Source organism: Xenopus tropicalis, chromosome 5 (genome assembly GCF_000004195.4).
Source record: "Xenopus tropicalis strain Nigerian chromosome 5, UCB_Xtro_10.0, whole genome shotgun sequence".
Taxonomy (NCBI): Eukaryota; Metazoa; Chordata; class Amphibia; order Anura; family Pipidae; genus Xenopus; species Xenopus tropicalis.
In genome coordinates, this window is record NC_030681.2 from 59,867,597 (window position 1) to 59,888,320 (window position 20,724).

The 20,724-nt window shown below is 38.1% G+C and overlaps 1 protein-coding gene across 2 annotated transcripts in view; it reads right to left on the bottom strand.

Annotated features, from left to right (window-relative positions):
• The window catches only part of map3k4 (mitogen-activated protein kinase kinase kinase 4), a 297,498-nt gene that overhangs the window by 266,544 nt on the left and 10,230 nt on the right, over positions 1–20,724 (bottom strand). The window lies entirely within an intron of this gene.

Consider the following 20,724-nt stretch of genomic DNA (forward strand, 5'->3'; position numbering starts at 1 on the left):
TAAACTAATTATGTACATATACACATGAAAACACAGATTTGGGAAAGATTTATCAAAATGTGAAATTAGAGTTCACCACAGAAAAACTTTCTATTCATTCCTATGGGATTTTTAGAAGCATTTTTATTAAATAGTGAACTCCAATATTCACCCATTGAAAATATGCTTCTAAAAAAATCACATAAAAATGAACAGAAAGTGGGTGAATTTTTCTGTGGTGAGCTCTAATCTCACATTTTGATAAAGCTGCCCCATTTTCTTGAGGCAAATTTACTCATTTGTAATGGTGTACTATTTTCTTTGAGCTCTGCCTTTAGCATTGGGGAAGATAAAACCATTTAAAAATGTAATAATATTGCTTCTACCCCCCATTCTGAATAAAAGTTATAACCTGAAAAACTACAATATAGAGAACTTGATCACTGCTAGGGATGCGCTGAATCCAGGATTTAGCCTTTTTCAGCAGGATTCAGATTCTGAACCCTTGTGCCTGGCCAAATCAAATCGAAATTCTTAAAATCCTGACTTTTCAACACAAACACGGAAGTTGAAACTTTTTCACTGTATGTGGTTCTCTTTAGCCTGTTAGTATCTTAATTTGCATATGTAAATCAGGATTTGGTTCAGGATTCAGTCGTACCTTTCACGAAGGACTCAGGGTTCGGTGCATCCCTAGTTGCTGCCATAGACGTATTAACAAGAAATCATAATGTAAACATATTTATTCATATGCATGATTAATTTTGAAAGCCCCAAACTTTCTGCACATACTAGTACCAAATATGGGTAGTTTCACCGAGATTATGGACTTTTATAGATCAAAAACCCTCAAGAGAACAAGAGGATTTACAACGCAACTCAGAGACAGTGAGTTTTACTTGCAAGAACCTAAGAATCAGCTGTGATTATAAGGTAGGCACAACAGATATAGGACCTGTTATCTAGAATGCTCGAGACCTGGGTGTTTCTGGATAAGGGGTCTTTCTGTAATTTAGATCTCCAGACCTTAAGTCTGTTATAAAAAAAAAAAAAAAAATGTAAAAATGGGGTCTGTGCCAGTGTTTTTAAGGACCATTTCCTCACAAGGTATTAAATATATTTGGGGCTTAAGTTCCCACTGCCTCTCACTGTATTTGCTATATTTGGAGCTGAAGTTCCCACTGTCTCTTAATAGTATTTAATGTATTTGTGGTGTCACTACTTTTTCTACCTTGCAAACACACACACTTTACTGTACAAGCTAATTCAGGCTAAGGGTGCAGGAGACATTTTTCCCAATGTGAATTTTAGCTGGTAGAGAAACACTTGAAGCAACCTCCTATTGTAAATTAAAGCTGCCTGACAGTCTGTTTTCATCCCAAAAATGTACAACGCGCATTTTAATAACCACCTGCACCAGTAGTGTTAGCAGTAAGGGATACGGCACACAGGGCATTTTATCAAGTAGTGTTAAGGGCAACTAAAATGCCGTTACCATTTTTAATAACATTAAATGAAAAGAACACAGAGATAGAGTAGTGAATGTTGTACCTCCCTGTCACCTATGTACATTAGCCACAGCGCATCAGAAGCCATGACAACAAATCTCCTGAAAATTCATTTGCATTGTCGTCACTGGAAATATTCAGCACTAAAGCATGAATTACGTTACTGCTGAAAAAAAACAGTGATGGTTTAAATGCCTCTAACTGCAGTGACAGGCAATTTTCAGCAGTAATGCAATTCATATGTTTTAGTGCTGAATAATTCCAATGACAACAATGCCAAAGAATTTTCAGGAGATTTGTTGTCTAGGGGTAAAGACACACAGAGCTGCTTAGTAGCAGCTACTTGTCAAGGCTACTAAACACCAGGAAATACAGAGAATCTGCTAAAACACATGAAGAGACAATTATCAGTATTGTCTATTTTTGTAGGCGTGATAGGTAGCCGTTACTAGTAGCCTTGTGTATCTTCAACCTGAGGAAATCACAGAATTCCCTTGGACAACATATCTCATGTGTCATCACCCTATAGTGATTTGGAGTCAGTATGTGCAATTTTGCCTGTTTCCCATTTGCTTAAATACAGGAGGGTTCCTCTGCCAGCATGTGCTACTAGCTCAAAGCAGAGGTGACGCAGCATAGAAATATGGAGGTGGTATCAGTTCAGGAAGTTGAATTCTTCAGCAGAGGTGTCAGGGAGCTTTTATCTTGTTACCTGCCCACTGTTTTGCTAGCAGGAAATGGCTAGCCTCACATCAACTTCAAAATTAAATATTAAAAGATCTGTTTGTTCTTCGGAAAAACAGATTTCAACACAGGATTGTAAAAGGAGCACTATTAACTGCTTTTAGTTAAAAAAAAAATAAAAAAAAGTGTATTCCCGTGACAGAATGCCGGTAGAAATTTTTAAATATCATGGTTGACACAAACTCCTGCAATACAACTTCCCGAGTTGTATGTTAACAAAAAAGTCCCTACCAATAAATTAACCCCACAAAGTCATTTATTTATTTTTAGACTTCAGATTCTGTAAAAATCAAAATAGATATTTGAATTTGCAATAGAAAGACATAACATAAAAACTTACAAAAGTGAGCTTTATAAAACATCCAACAAAAAGAACTCTGGCACAAAGACACAACATTATAAACATATAAATATAATCACTCAGATTATAAGGCATGCAGAACCCCAAAATATAAACAGTGCTTAAAGATTTTCATTATTGACACTTGTATACTTATACAGTTGATAACAGCAGCCAATCCAACATAAGTTTTGATTAGTAAAAGTAAATAACTGGTTGCAATGGGTAAATGCACCACAATTCAAATTAGCCAAACTGGGTTCTTTTTTGCAAACCATAATATGCAAACAATAATAAGGTAGCCTCAAAAAAACTAAACTACAGATCTACTTACAAACTATGACCAAACAATGTGTCATGTAGATACTCTGCAGTATGAATAGCACACTATTATTTTCATGGATTGTGCTTCAACACCTGTACCAGTTTTATGTTTTGTTTTGTTTTTTTTGCAGCAGGATTTTGACAAACTGTCAATCTGGGTGGCCAGATGAGATTTCATGTTGATAAATGTAAGGTTATTCACCGGGTATGTAAAAATAACTGCAAGGGCAAACAAGGTTTTGAGCTGTATTAATATTCAAGCGGACAGAGTAATTCTTCCCCTTTATAAAGCCCTATCTAGAATATGCCATGCAGTTTTGCTCTCCAGTGCTGAAACTGGATACTACTGAATTAAAATAAGTTCAAAGAAAGGTAACTAGGCTGTTACATAGTATATATAGTTACATGGGGTTGAAAAAAAGAACATCAAGTTCAACCCTTCCAAGTAAACCCAGCACACACAAACCTATGCTGACCTATCTATACACGCACATACATAAACCATTAACCTGTTAAAGGGTATGGAGAAAGACTGAAGAAGCTAGAGTTGTTTATACTGGAAAGGCGAGTATCTGTAAGACTATTGCCAAATGAATATAAACTAATAATATATGTTTTTATATTTAGTTCTATAACTAACAATGAAACCTTTGACTCTGAGAGAAAAAAAAAGCAGACTTATTAGTTTGTCACTTGGTTGTTTGGTCCAAACAATAGAACTCCTCTCTTAGAACGTAAAATACAAAAGTACTGGCCTGGGAACAGTCTACCTACCCCCAAAACCCTATTAAAAGAAAAAACAGTCATGGGAAAAAATGTTTTGTTTTTTCAAAACGCATCAGTTAATATAGCTTCTTCAACAATGTAGTGGCAGATATGGTAATAGCACTATTACCATACACTACATTAAAATAGCAAAAAATCCAAGTTCGACTTGGGATTCCTCCAGTTACATGGAGTAAGAGAAACAATAGTTTATCTGAAAGCAGTTCTAATGTGTAGAGACTTCTAGACTAGTCCATCTGTCTTGTATATAAGTACGATTAAGTAAGCAATGTAGACACACAGGGCCCAAGAGAGGACTGACCACGTTACAACATCAGAAGAATCCCTGACCATTAAAAGAAAAAGGTACAGCAGGGAAAATAAGTATTGAACATGTCAACATTTTTTCAGTAACTATATTTCTAATGTGTCTAATGACATGAAATTAAACCAGATGTGGGTAACAAACCAAGTAATCCACGCATACAAAGAAATCAAAACAAGCAAGTCCATAAATTACGTTATGTGTAGTAAAGTGAAAATACACAGGGAATACGAATTGATATATTATCAATATAATAATATTGTTATCCTCTAGAATCAAAACTTTTAAAAATATTTATAAAGTATAGTATGGGTTATTATTAAAGGGGTTATTCATCATTAATGTCCAAATCTTATTAAACCACCAACAATGCTCTCAGCGTTTTAGAAAATCCATTTTCCATAAAAAAAAGCTACTTTTTATACCTGTTAAATCAGTCATTCTTCTGTCTCTCTGATCGGTTTTCTAAGGGGATGGGAGTGGCCTATTTTGAACCTGACACATTGAGAACTTCCTATATGCTTACATCGTCACATCCAGGCTTTGCCCTTACTTTTTTTTCCTATTGGACCAATTAATTAGTTGCTTGTGCACTCTAACCAGTTGCATAAACTGAAATGTCATTTATTAATTTCTTCCTTGAATGGCATAGGCAAACAGACTCAGTATATCACAAATTTAACATACTGTTATGTTAAATTTGCAGCACTATGTCACAGGCACAGGAAGCAATGTTAGGCTGACAGGAGACACAGCCAATAGGAGTCAAGTCTGCTGCCAGTAATATGTGTGACATCATATATGGAAGTAAATAAGCAACTGCAGTCTGGGCAAAAGTGAAGGATCAGCAGAGGGATGATTCTGAGGTAAATATCTCTTCAGCTGTAAATTTTTGTATATGTCAAAGATTGTTCTCTTAATGTGAACTGTTAGATTTGTGAATGTTATACAAAGGTAAAAAAAAACCTTTAAGGTTGTTGGGAGACTATCGTGTGTTGATAGGTTATTGTGTGTTTATCAGTGTGTTTATTTAAGTTATATGATATATGATATATATATATATATATATATATATGATATATATATATATATATATATATATATCATATATTTAACATATTTGTTTTATATGACTTGTTGTGCTTATTGTAGGTTTAGTGTAAATTATTGATTGATTTTTATTTCATTTCTTATTTATGTTTATGTAATTATTTTTCCAATCAATATGAAATCATATAAACCACATGTATTGTTTGGTGATCTTCTTGCCACACTATACTGCAGAACATTCTGAAGATTCCTTTAAGAGATTACCAATGTTGAAAACAGTTACATAAAATATATTAGTATAGACATAAGGGAATAACAAAACATATTATTGTTAGTGTTATTATACTTATTTCCTATCATTCTATTTCGTTAATCTCCTATTCATATTTCAGTCACAACCTAACAACCAGAAGCTGCTGAAATTCCAAACTGGAGAGCTTCTAAACAAAAAGCAAATTAACTTCAAAAACACAAGAATTCAAATGAACACCTGTTGCTAATTGTGTCAGAATGTCAATGTCTATGTCATACTAAAATTTAAAATTAGATGGGGAACAAACTCATTATTATTGATTTTATGAACAGTAAAATATGTTTCAAGTGAAAGGGTGACTATTGTGTAATCTGATGCTCATACGGTTAGTCCAATAAAAAAAATCCACAGCTCTTCAAAATGCCAACACATACTGACCCAAGGGTAGTTCAAATAATACATGAATGTAATGATGTATATGGTAAACACTGTCATGGAGTTTTCATTGGACCCCTCAGATACAGAGACCCTGATGTTGCTTTAAAGGACATGTAAAGCCTACATTTGCCTACAATGTATATCAGTTGGGCATGTCTCCCCCACCCAAATGGCATCATTTGTACTGCATATATCCCCTCCGTTTGCCAGCACCATCACATTCCTAAAGCAAATAGCAGCTTTCACCTGGTGAACATTTTTCCTCTGATACATAATCACTTACATTTAAATCCTAAACAGCATACACACAAACACACACACACAGACCCTTATTCAGCATACATTTCATTAAGCACTGTAATGGTAAAGCTGAGCTCGGGAGAAAAACATTGATACAAACAGCTAGAGCTGAGTTTCTATGGGAACCAGCAATGCCATCTCTTAACTGGCTGCTAGACTGGAGGATGTGTTTAGTAATCTGAGCTTAGAACAACGGAGCATGCCCACAAGCCAGAAGTCAAAGCAAATTCCCAAGGGTGGGGGGCCGAGTGGGTTACTGGAGGAGAAGGAAATCTAAGTGATTAAGGAGCTGTTGCCGCCTTACTATTAACCTCTGGAAAATTTGTAAATGTAATTGCTATTTAAAGCAGTATTTTCTGAACTCCTGCTTGTTACTTTCAAAATTCCCCTCGTCCTTGACAATGCCCCTGGACATCCAAACACTTTAGATGACATTCACCCTAATGTAAAGGTGGTAATCAACTGCAGTTGGACATCAGTGAAAATGATTAACAGTTATTCGACTGCCAAGGCAAAGATCTAGTCAATGAAAACCTTAGGAGAGAGAGTACGCATTTCGCTTGTACAAGTGTAGGTAATGCTTTCAATTTATCTATGTGTTCAATTTATCAATTTCTACAGTGACTTTAATAAAGTGTGGGGTTAATTAAATGCTAATTGGCCAATTCTGCAGTGATCTTACTGGCATTTGTGGTAAATTGGACCATAGAAACCAGCCAGTAGCTTGAATGAGACACTGAAATATAAAAAGTAGGGAGACTGAATAGAAAGATAAATAACAAAAAGTAGTAATAACAAGAAAATTGTAACTATATAGAGCAGTAGTTTTTTTGGCTGTCCAGGTCAATAATATTGTAACCATTTGAGAGCTGAAAATAGACAGAAGATGGAGGTAAATAATTCAGAAAAGTATCTGTGAAAAAGTGGAAACACCAAATCCTGGTGCAATAACTTATACAATACTTAGGGGCACATTTACTTACCCACGAACAGGCCGAATGCATCAGATTGCGTTTTTTTCGTAATGATCGGTATTTTGCGATTTTTTCGGAAAATTGTCGCAACTTTTTCGTTACCAATACGATTTGCGTGAAAAAACGTGAGTTTTTCGTAGCCATTCCGAAAGTTGCGCGAAATCTGGCAATTTTTTCGTAGCGTTAAAACTTGCGCGAAAAGTTGCGAATTTTTCGTAGCGTTAAAACTTGCGCGAAACGTCGCGCCTTTTAAGTTTTAACGCTACGAAAAAAATCGCAACTTTTCGCGCAAGTTTTAACGCTACGAAAAAATCGCCAGATTTTGCGCAACTTTCGGAATGGCTACTAAAAACTCGCGTTTTTTCGCGCAAATCGTAAAGGCAACGAAAAAATCACAAAAAATACGAAAAAGTCGCAAAAAGTTTGTTTACCAGTCGGAATTTTTCCAATTCGGATTCGAATTCGTGTCTTAGTAAACCAGCCCCTTAAAGTGCATGTGCCCACAAATTACAAAAAAGTGCAAGTGCTGCTTCCAACTTCATTTGTGCTAGGTGCAAAACTGCAAGCGAATGTGTAAAAATGCAGAAGATGGTTTCCTCTCCTTAGCAGGATTTCCTACTCACCAGACAGGCTTCTGCTTGTGCTCAAAATATACACTGCTCAAAAAAATAAAGGTAACACAAAAATAAGACATCCTAGATCTGAATGAATGAAATATTCTTATTAAATACTTCGTTCTTCACGTAGTTGAATGTGCTGACAACAAAATCACACAAAAATTATCAATGGAAATCAAATGCAGGATGGCACATCAATGAGAGCTGTGGCACGAATGTTTACTGTGTCCAGAGCATGGAGGAGCTACCAGGAGACAGGCCAGTACATCAGGAGATGTGGAGGAGGCCATAGGAGGGCAACAACCCAGCAGCAGGACCGCTACCTCCACCTTTGTGCAAGGAGGAACAGGAGGAGCACTGCCAGAGGCCGGCAGAATCACCTCCAGCGGGCCACAAATGTGCATGTGTCTGCTCAAATGGTCAGACACAGACTCCATGTGGGTGGTATGAGGGCCCGGCATCCACAAGTGGGGGTTGTGCTTACAGCCAACACCGTGCAGGACATTTGGCATTTGCCAGAGAGCACCAAGATTGGCAAACTCGCCACTGGCGCCCTGTGCTCTTCACAGATGAAAGCAGGTTCACACTGAGCATGTGACAGACGTGACAGAGTCTGGAGACGCCGCAGAGAAAGTTCTGCTGCCTGCAACATCCTCCAGCATGACCAGTTTGGCAGTGGGTCAGTAATGGTGTGGGGTGGCATTTCTTTGGGGGGCCGCATAGCCCTCCATGTGCTCACCAGAGGCAGCCTGACTGCCATTAGGTACTGAGATAAGATCCTCAGACCCCTGTCCAGGTCTGGGAGGAGATCCCTCAGGAGACCATTCGCCACCTCATCAGGAGCATGCCCAGGCATTGTAGGGAGGTCATACAGGCATGTCGAGGCCACACACACACTACTAAGCCTCATTTTGAAGCCCCGCTCCCACTTCCTGTTCAGGTCTCTCATCAAGAAAAAAAAAAAAACCCTGCTAATGCAGACTGGCTCCTGCTGCCTCCAGGCATACCCACAAGGCTCTCCAGGTCGACTACAGGTAGTCAAATTGAAGAGAGAACTGAACAGGAAGTGGGGAGGGGCTTCACTCTGCACAAAGAAGAAAAGAAAAACGATTAACTTCTGAGGAACCAGGTCAGAGAGAATGCTGGGACAAAGGTAGGTAATTCTGGAGGCTGTTTAGAGTAATTTTACCAATAGAAAAAAGGTTTACTTATTCTTTAAAGCAACTTTATCAAATAAACAAAAAAGGATGTGTGTCAACTTTTTTTGTTGTTTTTTTAATTAAGTGGTGTTTATTTAACTGTTGTGGTTTAATTCTTTGAAAGTTTTTGCTATCTTAAGTTCTTAATAAAGTTTGGTGGGCTATAAGTTTACATCAAGTTTGCCAGAATTTGCATTACTTTGTAGTTACATTCCCCTCAGTTTGAGGTGGGTGGGGTTTGATTACTTGAGCCAGTATGAACAGAACCACTTAGATTCCAGTGGAGTTTGCTCTAGTGGGTAGCTACTCTTTAAGTGAGTGCTTTAAGTAAAGTTAAAAACAAAAAAAGTTTAAAACATGGTAAAAAGTGAATTTAAGTTTTTTTTCCCCCGTTTATGTTTAACTGTTTTCTGTAACTGGGATATTTCTCTAGTAATGGTGGGTGGCGGACCTTAAAGAGTTATTTCAGGGATCTGGGCTGTAAGACAGCAGTTCTCAACCTGTGGGTCGGGACCCCTTTGGGGGTCGAACGACCCTTTCACAGGGGTCGCCTAAGACCATGGAAAAAACAAATTTTATGGATGGAGGTCACCACAACATGAGGAACTGTATTAAAGGGTTGCGGCATTAGGAAGGTTGAGAACCACTGCTCTAAGATTAAAAAAGGTCCTTAATTTTTTTTGCCTGTGCCACGTGCAAGTTTAGGAAGGCAGTGGGAGCTTAAGTCTTGTGTAGGAAGGAAGGGTACGGGTTCCAAGAGCACTGGCTGACTTTTCCTTGGGGTACAATCTATATAGCTGTAAGGGGCTGTACCTCAATGGAAAAAAAAAAAAATTGTTGATTCAAGAATAAAATTTTAGATGGTAGAGTGTTTTTTGCTATGTAAACAGTGTAATTTAGAAATAAAATGTACCATACAAATCATGACAGAATCCCTTTAGCCTTTTATGAGGAGGTGAGCAGAAACCTTGACTCTGGGATGGCAGTGGATGTCATCTGACTTTGCTAAAGCATTTGATACAGTAGTGCACAGAAATTTAACGATACAATTGAGGATTATTGGCCTGGAACATAATATTTAAACAACCAGTGTTGTTAGTGAAGACCTGAGGGGTCAGTCCTTGGTGCTTTGCTTTATAACTTGTGTATTAATTAACTGGAGGTGGGCTTTGAAAAGTACTGTTTCTATTTTTGCTGACAATACGAAATTGTGCAAAACTGGGAAGCAAAATGGAAAAAGTGTAAAGTTTAGGGATGTATCGAATCCAGGATTTGGTTCGGGATTCAGCCTTTTTTGGCAGGATTCGGCCAAATCCACACTGCTGGCCGAACCGAATCCGAAAAATCACACAACTTTTTGTCACGTTAACATGGCAGTTTAAATTTTTTTGCCCTGTAAGGCGACATTTAACCCTTCCAAAACCTAATTAGCATATGCTTCTTGGGATTCAGTTCGGTATTCAACCGAACCCTTTACGAAGGGTTCAGGGGATCGGCCGAATCTGAATAAGTAGATTTGGTGTATCCCTAGTAAAGTTGTGAACTATTATATAAATAATATAGATGCGAGTTGCACATTAAATAGTTGTGTGTTGAACAAATCCTTAAAGGACATGTAAAGCCTACATTTGCCAACAATGTATATCAGTTGGGCATGTCTCCCCAACCCAAATCGCATTGTGTGTATTGCATATATCCTCTCCGTTTGCTAGCAGTCACATTTTCCTAATGCAAATAGCAGCTTTCACCAGGTGGCCATTTTTTCTCTGATACATAATCAGATACATTTAAATCTGTAAACAGCATAAACACACAAAGACCCTTATTCAGCAAGCATTTCCTCAAGAATACAGGCTTACACAGGCAGAATGGTCTGATAAAAGTTCTGCTTTATTTGAGCTGAGCTCAGGAGTGAAAGTTAGGGGAAAAGAATTGAAGAAGACAGCTAAGAACCAGCAATGCCATCTCTTAACTGGCTGCTAGACTGGAGGGTATGTTTAGTAATCTGAACTAAGAGCAACTGAGCATGCCCCAAGCCAGAAGTCAAAGCAAATTCCTGATGGAGGGGGCCAAGTGGGTAACAGGAGGAGAAGGAAATCCAAGTGACTAAGGGGATGCGGCAGCCTTACTATTAACCTCTGGACATTCAGTGTGGCAGATATTGAAAGATTTTAAAGAAGCTGTCCACTGATTAAATTTTTGTGTGTGGTGTTTACGTGTCCTTTAATTGAAAAGAATCCGGGTATTTTTGTAGATAACAAGTTGTCTAATTCTAAGCAGAGTCAGTCCGTGGCTACTTAAGCAAATAAAGTACTGTCTTGCATAAAAAAAGGGCATTAACTCAAGGGATGAAAACATATTTTTGCCTCTTTATAGGCCTCACATTGAGTATGCAGTGCAGTTTTGGGCTCAAGTTCTTAAGAATATTAATCAGCTGGAAAGAGTGCAGAGACATGCAGCTAAACTGGTAAAGGGGACAGCAGATTTAAACTATGAGGTTAGACTGTCATGTTTGGGGTTGTTTTCTCTGGAATAAAAGGTGCTAGTGTTGTGCAATTAAAAACAGCACCATCAGAAGTCAAGAGCACACTTTGAACATGAGGCTATTGCCAATAGCAGCTGCCCTGTAGTTGGCTTAAAACCTGCAACCTGTATATTCTGTGATTAATTAGAACACAACACTGAGGACTGTAACAAGCTTACACTGGAAGAATGGAAAAGGGGCTTAACCCTTTAAAGTGCCAGCCGAATTCGTCATTTCGGTTCCCCCCAGTGCCAGACGTTTTTTAAGCATTTTGTACTCATTCACTTTAACAATGTTTTTTGGTAGGAAAACCTCCATGAAACTAGGGAAATTATATATCGTTTTTTTCGTCACTAATTGGGCTTCGACATACATACCAAATTTTATAACTTTTCTGGAGATATGATGTGTATTTTGGGTGAAATATGTAAAAAATAAAATAAAATTATGAAAAATTTCTGTATATTTTGAGGTTTTTTTTCCATAGAAAAGTTAATTTTACACACTTTTTTTTATTGTTTGTAAAAGCCCTGATACTCCCAAGTCCAACGATACCAAATATGTGGTGGTACCCCACAGTTCCTGTCCAGAAGTAACCCCCAAACTAAAGCAATACTTCGTACAATATCACACCAGAACAAAGCGGAAAAGCGCTTGTAACAGTTGATGCAGCATAACTTATATGTAAATCTAAAATATCCCCTCATGTTTGGTATCTTTAGAAACTACAGACCTTCAGGTTTCTAGGTGCAAAGTAGTTTTCACTCAAAAGCCAAATACCTTTTGTCAGTGCATTGTGAAATTTGGAACTTATGACATTTTTTTTTTCTAAAACGTAAACTTGGACGCATGATCAAATGTGGATTTGACAAAAAAAAATCTCATAAAAATTTTCTAACAAAGGCAAATTTGAAAGACAAACTTCTCCTGAATAAAATGATGCCCCATATGTATGGGTGCACATAAAGACATGGGCACCAAACACTCCAAAGCAGGGGCAATGCACAAGGGCAATTACAGCTAAAAATGTGGGGGCTGCGCTCTATGTGCACTTCCTGCAGTTTTTCAGTGTTAACCCCCCCTACCTGTGAAATAATCAAGGAAAAATCAATCTGCAAGTTCCCCTGAATAAAACGATACCCCATATGTATGGGTGCACATAAGTACATGGCCGCCAAACCTGAAAATGCATAATATTGGGGCTGCACTCTATGCACCCCTTTTTTTTGCCTGCACCCGAATGAATGGAATACGCTCGGGTGCAGGCACATGTAGCCGATATACGCATGAAAACGCGTGAGAATGCAAAGTCTCGCGTTTTCATGCGTATATCGGCTACATGTGCCTGCACCCGAGCGTATTCCATTCATTCGGGTACAGGCACAAGTAGCAGGCGTAGGGCTGAATTTTCGGCAAGCGTTTTTCCACTTGCTGAAAAAATCAGCCCTACGCCATGTGTGGCATCAGCCTAACCCTTGGCAATAGAAACTACCAGAACAATCTTAGCACCTCTGGACCTTTCTAGAACAACTGAAATCAAATGAAGTTAAAATGGAATAAAACCACTAAAAGCAATCAAAGAACAATAATTGCAATGAAATCGGTGGTCAGAGCCCTGGATCCACCAATGTCACTGCAAAAGCAACCTTTTTGGGGCACTAAATACACAATAAAGAACAATGCAAAGATAAAACACCATCAAATCAGTAAATTCAAATAAAAACCACTCAAACCAACAGAAGAACAATTATTGCAATGAAATCGGTGGTCAGAGCCCTGGATCCACCAATGTCACTGCAAATTCAGCACCCAATAGCAATAAAAAAGTTACAGTGCAATAGAATAATTCAAAAACAGAAATCAATTATGAAAATGCAAAAAAAACACTAAAATGCAACCAAATAAATCAGATAATTATAGAGCAAGATCAGAAATAAAGTTTTAGTAAAAAAAAAAAAAAAAGACTGCCAAAGAAAGCAAAGAAAGAAAGAAAAGAAAAGAAAGAAAAAAAAAAAAAGTGTAAGTGTGTGTGTAAGTGTCTGTGTGTGCTTGGGAAAGTTGTAAATAAGTGTGTATGTGTGTAAAAGTGTAATAATGACAAAGATAGAAGAAGAAATGGAAAAAAAAAAATTTTAGACAGTTGAGATAGAAATAAGCAAAATAAACAGTGGTTAGAGAGTTGTAGTTCAGCTCACACAATGCAGGCAGGCGATCAGGGCGACCAATCCAGCAGGAAGGCAGCAGGAAGGCAGCAGGGGGGCTCCAGCAGTCACACGTGGCAGCAGGAGTGAAGAGGCGACGGCGGGGGCGGCGACAATTAAAGGGACAGCAGTGGACACGTCATCAATGCGTGTCCACTGCTGTCATTGGCTGAGGGACCGGATCGGCGGCGCTGGGGGACCGGATCAGTAAGTATGTCCTTACTTGCTCGTTGCCTAGGGGGTTGTGCAGGCTTTAAAAGCGCTGCGCTGCTTTAAAAGCGAGCGCAGCGCTTGTAAACCCGTTAGTGCTGTAGGACGTAGATTCTACGTTCTATGGCACTTTGGTCCCTTGGTACCTAGGACGTAGAATCTACGTCCTATGGCACTAAAAAGGTTAAAACAAAAGTACAGGTATAGGTATACCAATAGAATCAGTTAACATGTGCTTACACAGTGGGCTTCTTGCAGCCCAGGTGCACGCTGTACCCACTGCCCGGGCAGATAAATACAAAAATTATATTTTGGTAATATTTTGGTATAGGTATACCAGTTATCCAGAATGCTTGGGACCAAGGGTATTCCAGATAAGGGGTCTTTCCGTAATTTGGATCTGCATACCTTAAGTCTACTAAAAAAATCAATAAATCATTAATTTAACCCAATAGGATTGTTTTGCATCCAATAAGGATTATTTTTATTGTTGGGATCAATTACATGGTACTGTTTTATTTCTACAGAGAAAAAGTAAATCAGTTTTAAAATTCTGAATTATTTGATTAAAATCGAGTCTATGAGAGACAGGCTTTCCGTAATGGAGCTTTCTGGATAGTGGGTTTCTGGATAAGGGATCCCATACCTGTATTATATATTGCGTGTTTGAAACCTAAGCATATTGCAAAGTGCTACAGGGTGAAGGGCATTCAAAGAACTTTGATCCATGAGGACGCATCCAGAAACCTTTGGTCCAAAATCCTGTACCAGTCAGGAAAGAGCCAAGTTTATTTAGATATCCAAACAATCAGCAGTGTAGTTTAGAAAATCCTGAAAAAGCTATTGTGCAAGATAAAAGCCAACGGACTAAGGATAACTGACTGCCCAAAATACTGAAACAAAAGTCTTAATTGGAGGAGATTACTACAGGAATGTGGTACATGGGCATGCAGTACCTGGGAAAAGTGCTGCTCCTGCAGAACTTAAAGCCACCCTTGGGTGGACGCTACAAAAGGTCTGTTCACATATGCAGTGTAACTGGCATCAGAAGTGTTGAAGTCATGAATGGAAGTTTTGCTGATGAAACTCATTAAGCAGATGAGTGGCTCATATCCACAGTTGAAGGGGTAGTTTACCTTTAAGTTAACTTTTAGTATAATATAAAATGGCTAATTCATAGCAAATTTTCAATTGTTCTTCATTTTTTGTTATAGTTTGAGTTTTTACCTTCTTCTTTTGACTCTTTCCAGCTTTCTAATGGATGTCACTGACCCCAGTAGCCATGCTGTGAGGCTACAATTTTTATCAGTTATCTTTCTATTCAGTCCACTCCGATTCATCTCCTAGTCTCTGATTCAAGCAAATGCCTGGTTGTTAGTGGATTGGGTGCATTCATACAAATTACACTATTTTGGGATTCGGCTGAATCCCGAATTGTTCATGATTCATCTGAATACCAAACCGCATCTAGATCCTAATTTGTATATTAAATTAGGCCATGGAAAGGTCAAAAAGAACCGTGAGTTGTTATAAACGTAAACTGTCATGGCTAGAGTCATAGCACTGAAAGTGTCAGTTCTCCCTTTGCTATTACTATATATTTATGTTGCACTCTCCTCCTAAAGGACTTATAGAAAAGATACAAAAAGCATTCACTAAATTTGTGTGAAATGGGAAGAGACCCCAAATAAATTTTAAAACAGCTTGTTGCAACCGCTATAAAGGAGGAATGGGTATCCCCAATTTGAGATATTATTTCATTGCAGCCCAGTTCACTCACTTGGCATTAAACCAAAGATAAACCACACTGGGCTATCATAGAAAGGGCTCTCTACCTGATATTTCCCTTAGAAACCTACTCTGGACTAACCATACAGTTTCTCAGATACAAAATAACCCAATAGTTACTCATCTAGTAAAGTTCTGGGACAGTTCCAAAGACCCTTACAAACTATGCTCTCCACACAAACTAGATTACAATTGTGGGAACAACGTATGCTCTATACATTCATTGGCAAGCTCAAACACCCTAATGCCGTAGCTGAAACTCCAGGACAACTATAAAATTCCACACACCAAATGGTTCCACTACCATCAAATCACAAACTTCATTAGATCTCTGCATAGAGATCAACGTTTCCCCCCACCCACAGCCTTTGATGGTTTGCGCCTTTAATTCACCACTCTCAAAAGGAGCGTTATCTTTCTTATACAATACATGAACCCATCTGACCCCAATCAAGGAATTAAAATTTGTCCAGACCTGGTAATGTACACCTCATTTATGCTTTGACAAAGCTACCTGGCTGGATTTTGGATATCTTTAAGACTCAGTGTCCTGTTTTATAAATGTACTGATACAAGAGACATCTCAAAAGATTCCACATCAATGGTACCTGGTTCCTACTAAAATATCTAGCTGGTACCCATCTGCATCACCACTATGCTTTCGAACATATAAACAGCAAGGCTCCTTTCTTCATATTTGGTGGGATTGTCCAACTGTAGCCCACTTCTGGATAAGTATCTACACCCTAATCACAGCAGTTACAGGGCTCTTGCTCCAGAAGAATCCCGCTGAAGCTTTATTAAACAAAATATATCTAGATGCAACAAATACTGAAGAAAATCCCACATTTTCTCTGCGGCAAAGCAAAAAATTGCCAGAGCCTAGAAGTCATCAACACTGGACATAAATTCAGTAAAATCCAGGTTAGACACATGTTAATTATGGATAGACTCACAAGCATCCCAACGGGACAGATAAATTCCCACAATAAAATCTGGACTACCTACGGAAACCGCTCTCCAAACCCATATTGTTAATTATCCCAACTGTTCACAAACATCCTTTTTTCCCCCCCCCCATTTTGGACTCTATTACAGGCCCATGAAACCATACTGACCTATAAAAGTAATTATCCCACAAGTCTTCATCTTTCAGTCCTATCTGTCTATCTGCTTCGATGCATCCCCAGTAATCCGGACCATAGCAACCAGATAGCTGCTGAAAATCCAAACTAGAGAGTTGCTGAACAAAAGGCTAACTCATTCAAAAATCACAAATAAAAAAAAAAATTGTAACAGAATATCACTCTCTACATCAGTGCTGTCCAACTGGCGGCCCGCGACCCCCCTCTGTGTGGCCCCCCACCTGTATGGCTGCTTTGATGGCTTACCTATGTGCAAGCTTTAAATGGTATCAGTACTGGCCCCCTGCAAAGTTCCAGATTTAGGCTGTAAACCCCCTGTATTGTTTAAACATGTAATCCACTGTGTTGTTCACACCTTTTATCCCCTGCATTGTTCACACCTCAGGCTGTAATATATATATATATAAAGTTCAAGATATCGGCACTCACCAAGCAAAAACACCAATGTCCGGGTGCTAACCATAAAATAGTATAAAGTCTCGCAGAAAGCACTCCAAGGAAAAATAAAAATCAAAAAAATTTTTATTTAGACCCAAATGTCTACGCGTTTCGATCCATGCCGGATCGTCATATATATATATTGTGTAATGTGACAAAATGTGGAAAAGTTCAAGGGGGCCGAATACTTTTGCAAGCCACTGTATGTATATGTATATATATATATATATATATATATATTATATATATATATATATATATATATATATATATAGTAAGTTTATTTAAGCAAAGAGATCCAACGTTTCGAGCACCAACTGTGCTCTTCCTCAGGGAAAAAACTGGTTTCTGGTTTTTTCCCTGAGGAAGAGCACAGTTGGTGCTCGAAACGTTGGATCTCTTTGCTTAAATAAACTTACTATATTTTTGCCAAGTCCTGGTGAGTGCAGCTCTTTTTTCTTGCTTTATATTTTTTAGCCAGCACCCTGGGCATTTGAATTTCAATAGGGTGTGCTCCGTTTGTTCTTGCTATATATATATATATATACATATATATACATATATATACATATATATACATATATATACATATATATACATATATATACATATATATACATATATATACATATATATATATACATATATATATACATACATATACATACATACATATACATACATATATATATATACACATATATATATATACACATATATATATATACACATATATATATTTTATATATATATATATATATATATACATATATATATATATATATACACATACACACACACATACAGTGGCTTGCAAAAGTATTCGGCCCCCTTGAACTTTTCCACATTTTGTCACATTACAGCCACAAACATGAATCAATTTTATTAGAATTCCACGTGAAAGACCAATACAAAATGGTGTACACGTGAGAAGTGGAATGAAAATCATACATGATTCCAAACATTTTTTACAAATAAATAACTGCAAAGTGGGGTGTGCGTAATTATTCAGCCCCCTTTGGTCTGAGTGCAGTCAGTTGCCCATAGACATTGCCTGATGAGTGCTAATGACTAAATAGAGTGCACCTGTGTGTAATCTAATGTCAGTACAAATACAGCTGCTCTGTGATGGCCTCAGAGGTTGTCTAAGAGAATATTGGGAGCAACAACACCATGAAGTCCAAAGAACACACCAGACAGGTCAGCGATAAAGTTATTGAGAAATTTAAAGCAGGCTTAGGCTACAAAAAGATTTCCAAAGCCTTGAACATCCCACGGAGCACTGTTCAAGCGATCATTCAGAAATGGAAGGAGTATGGCACAACTGTAACCCTACCAAGACAAGGCCGTCCCCCTAAACTCACAGGCCGAACAAGGAGAGCGCTGATCAGATATGCAGCCAAGAGGCCCATGGTGACTCTGGACAAGCTGCAGAGATCTACAGCTCAGGTGGGGGAATCTGTCCATAGGACAACTATTAGTCGTGCACTGCACAAAGTTGGCCTTTATGGAAGAGTGGCAAGAAGAAAGCCATTGTTAACAGAAAACCATAAGAAGTCCCGTTTGCAGTTTGCCACAAGCCATGTGGGGGACACAGCAAACATGTGGAAGAAGGTGCTCTGGTCAGATGAGACCAAAATGGAACTTTTTGGCCAAAATGTAAAACGCTATGTGTGGCGGAAAACTAACACTGCACATCACTCTGAACACACCATCCCCACTGTCAAATATGGTGGTGGCAGCATCATGCTCTGGGGGGGCTTCTCTTCAGCAGGAACAGGGAAGCTGGTCAGAGCTGATGGGAAGATGGATGGAGCCAAATACAGGGCAATCTTGGAAGAAAACCTCTTGGAGTCTGCAAAAGACTTGAGACTGGGGCAGATGTTCACCTTCCAGCAGGACAACGACCCTAAACATAAAGCCAGGGCAACAATGGAATGGTTTAAAACAAAACATATCCATGTGTTAGAATGGCCCAGTCAAAGTCCAGATCTAAATCCAATCGAGAATCCGTGGCAAGATCTGAAAACTGCTGTTCACAAACGCTGTCCATCTAATCTGACTGAGCTGGAGCTGTTTTGCAAAGAAGAATGGGCAAGGATTTCAGTCTGTAGATGTGCAAAGCTGGTAGAGACATACCCTAAAAGCCTGGCAGCTGTAATTGCAGCAAAAGGTGGTTCTACAAAGTATTGACTCAGGGGGCTGAATAATTACGCACACCCCACTTTGCAGTTATTTATTTGTAAAAAATGTTTGGATCCACTTCTCACGTGTACACCACTTTGTATTGGTCTTTCAGGTGGAATTCCAATAAAATTGATTCATGTTTGTGGCTGTAATGTGACAAAATGTGGAAAAGTTCAAGGGGGGCCGAATACTTTTGCAAGCATATTATATATATATATATATATATATATATATATATATATATATATATATATATATATATATATATATATATATATATATATATATATATATATATATACATACATACATACATACATACATACATATATATACATACATACATACATACACACACACACACAGGTATGGGATCCCTTATCCGGAAGTCTGTTATCCAGAAAGTTCCGAATTACGGAAAGGTCATCTCCCATAGTCTCCATTATAAGCAAATAATTTTTAAAAATGATTTCCTTTCTCACTGTTATAATAAAACAGTACCTTGTACTTGATCCCAACTAAGATATAATTAATCCTTGCTGGAGGCAAAACAAGCCTATTGGGTTTATTCAATATTTAAATTATTTTTAGCAGACTTAAGTTATGGTGATCCAAATTACAGAAAGATCCCTCATTTGGAAAACCCCAGGTCCCGAGCATTCTGGATAATAGGTCCCATACCTGTATATATACATAAATATAATAGGTGAGTGCAGAGGACCTCTTGTTGCTGTCTATATGAATTTTGTGGTCACAGCCTCATTGTGGTGTGCACAACTTTCCCTTGTTTGCTACAGTTTATGCAGGAGCAGTTGCCAGCTCCATGTTGTAGCTCCCACCCTTCCCAGCTACAGTCAGGTGATCCCAGTGGAGCCAGTAAAAGGACAATGATTTGGGGGTTTTTAACCTTGAATGCAAGTAAGTTGCAGGTAAAAATCAGTCCTTTTGTTAAATGTATACTGAAGAGGTAGAATTCTTTATGAATCCGTTAAAAGTGAATGTAGGACTGACCAGACCAGGGATGACTTTGATGTAGTTGGCCAGCTTGAAGTATATTGCAATATATGGACAAAATAACTTATGTTTAAATGAGAGGGCAATGCTTGGTAGCTTAATGCACAGAATGTCTTAATGTTCACTATATATTGATAATGGGTGCAGAGGACCTCTTGTTGTGAAAAATATTTATTATATATACACACACACATACATACATATATATATACATACATACATACATACATACATATACACACACACACACACACACACATACATACAGTGAGCCACACACATAGGGACGTAGAAGAGCCGCACACATAGAGGAAGAGCACAGTTGGTGCTCGAAACGTTGGACTTTTTCTTTGTTCTAATAAATTTGTAATTTTTTTTGCAAAGTACCTATGTGTGCGGCT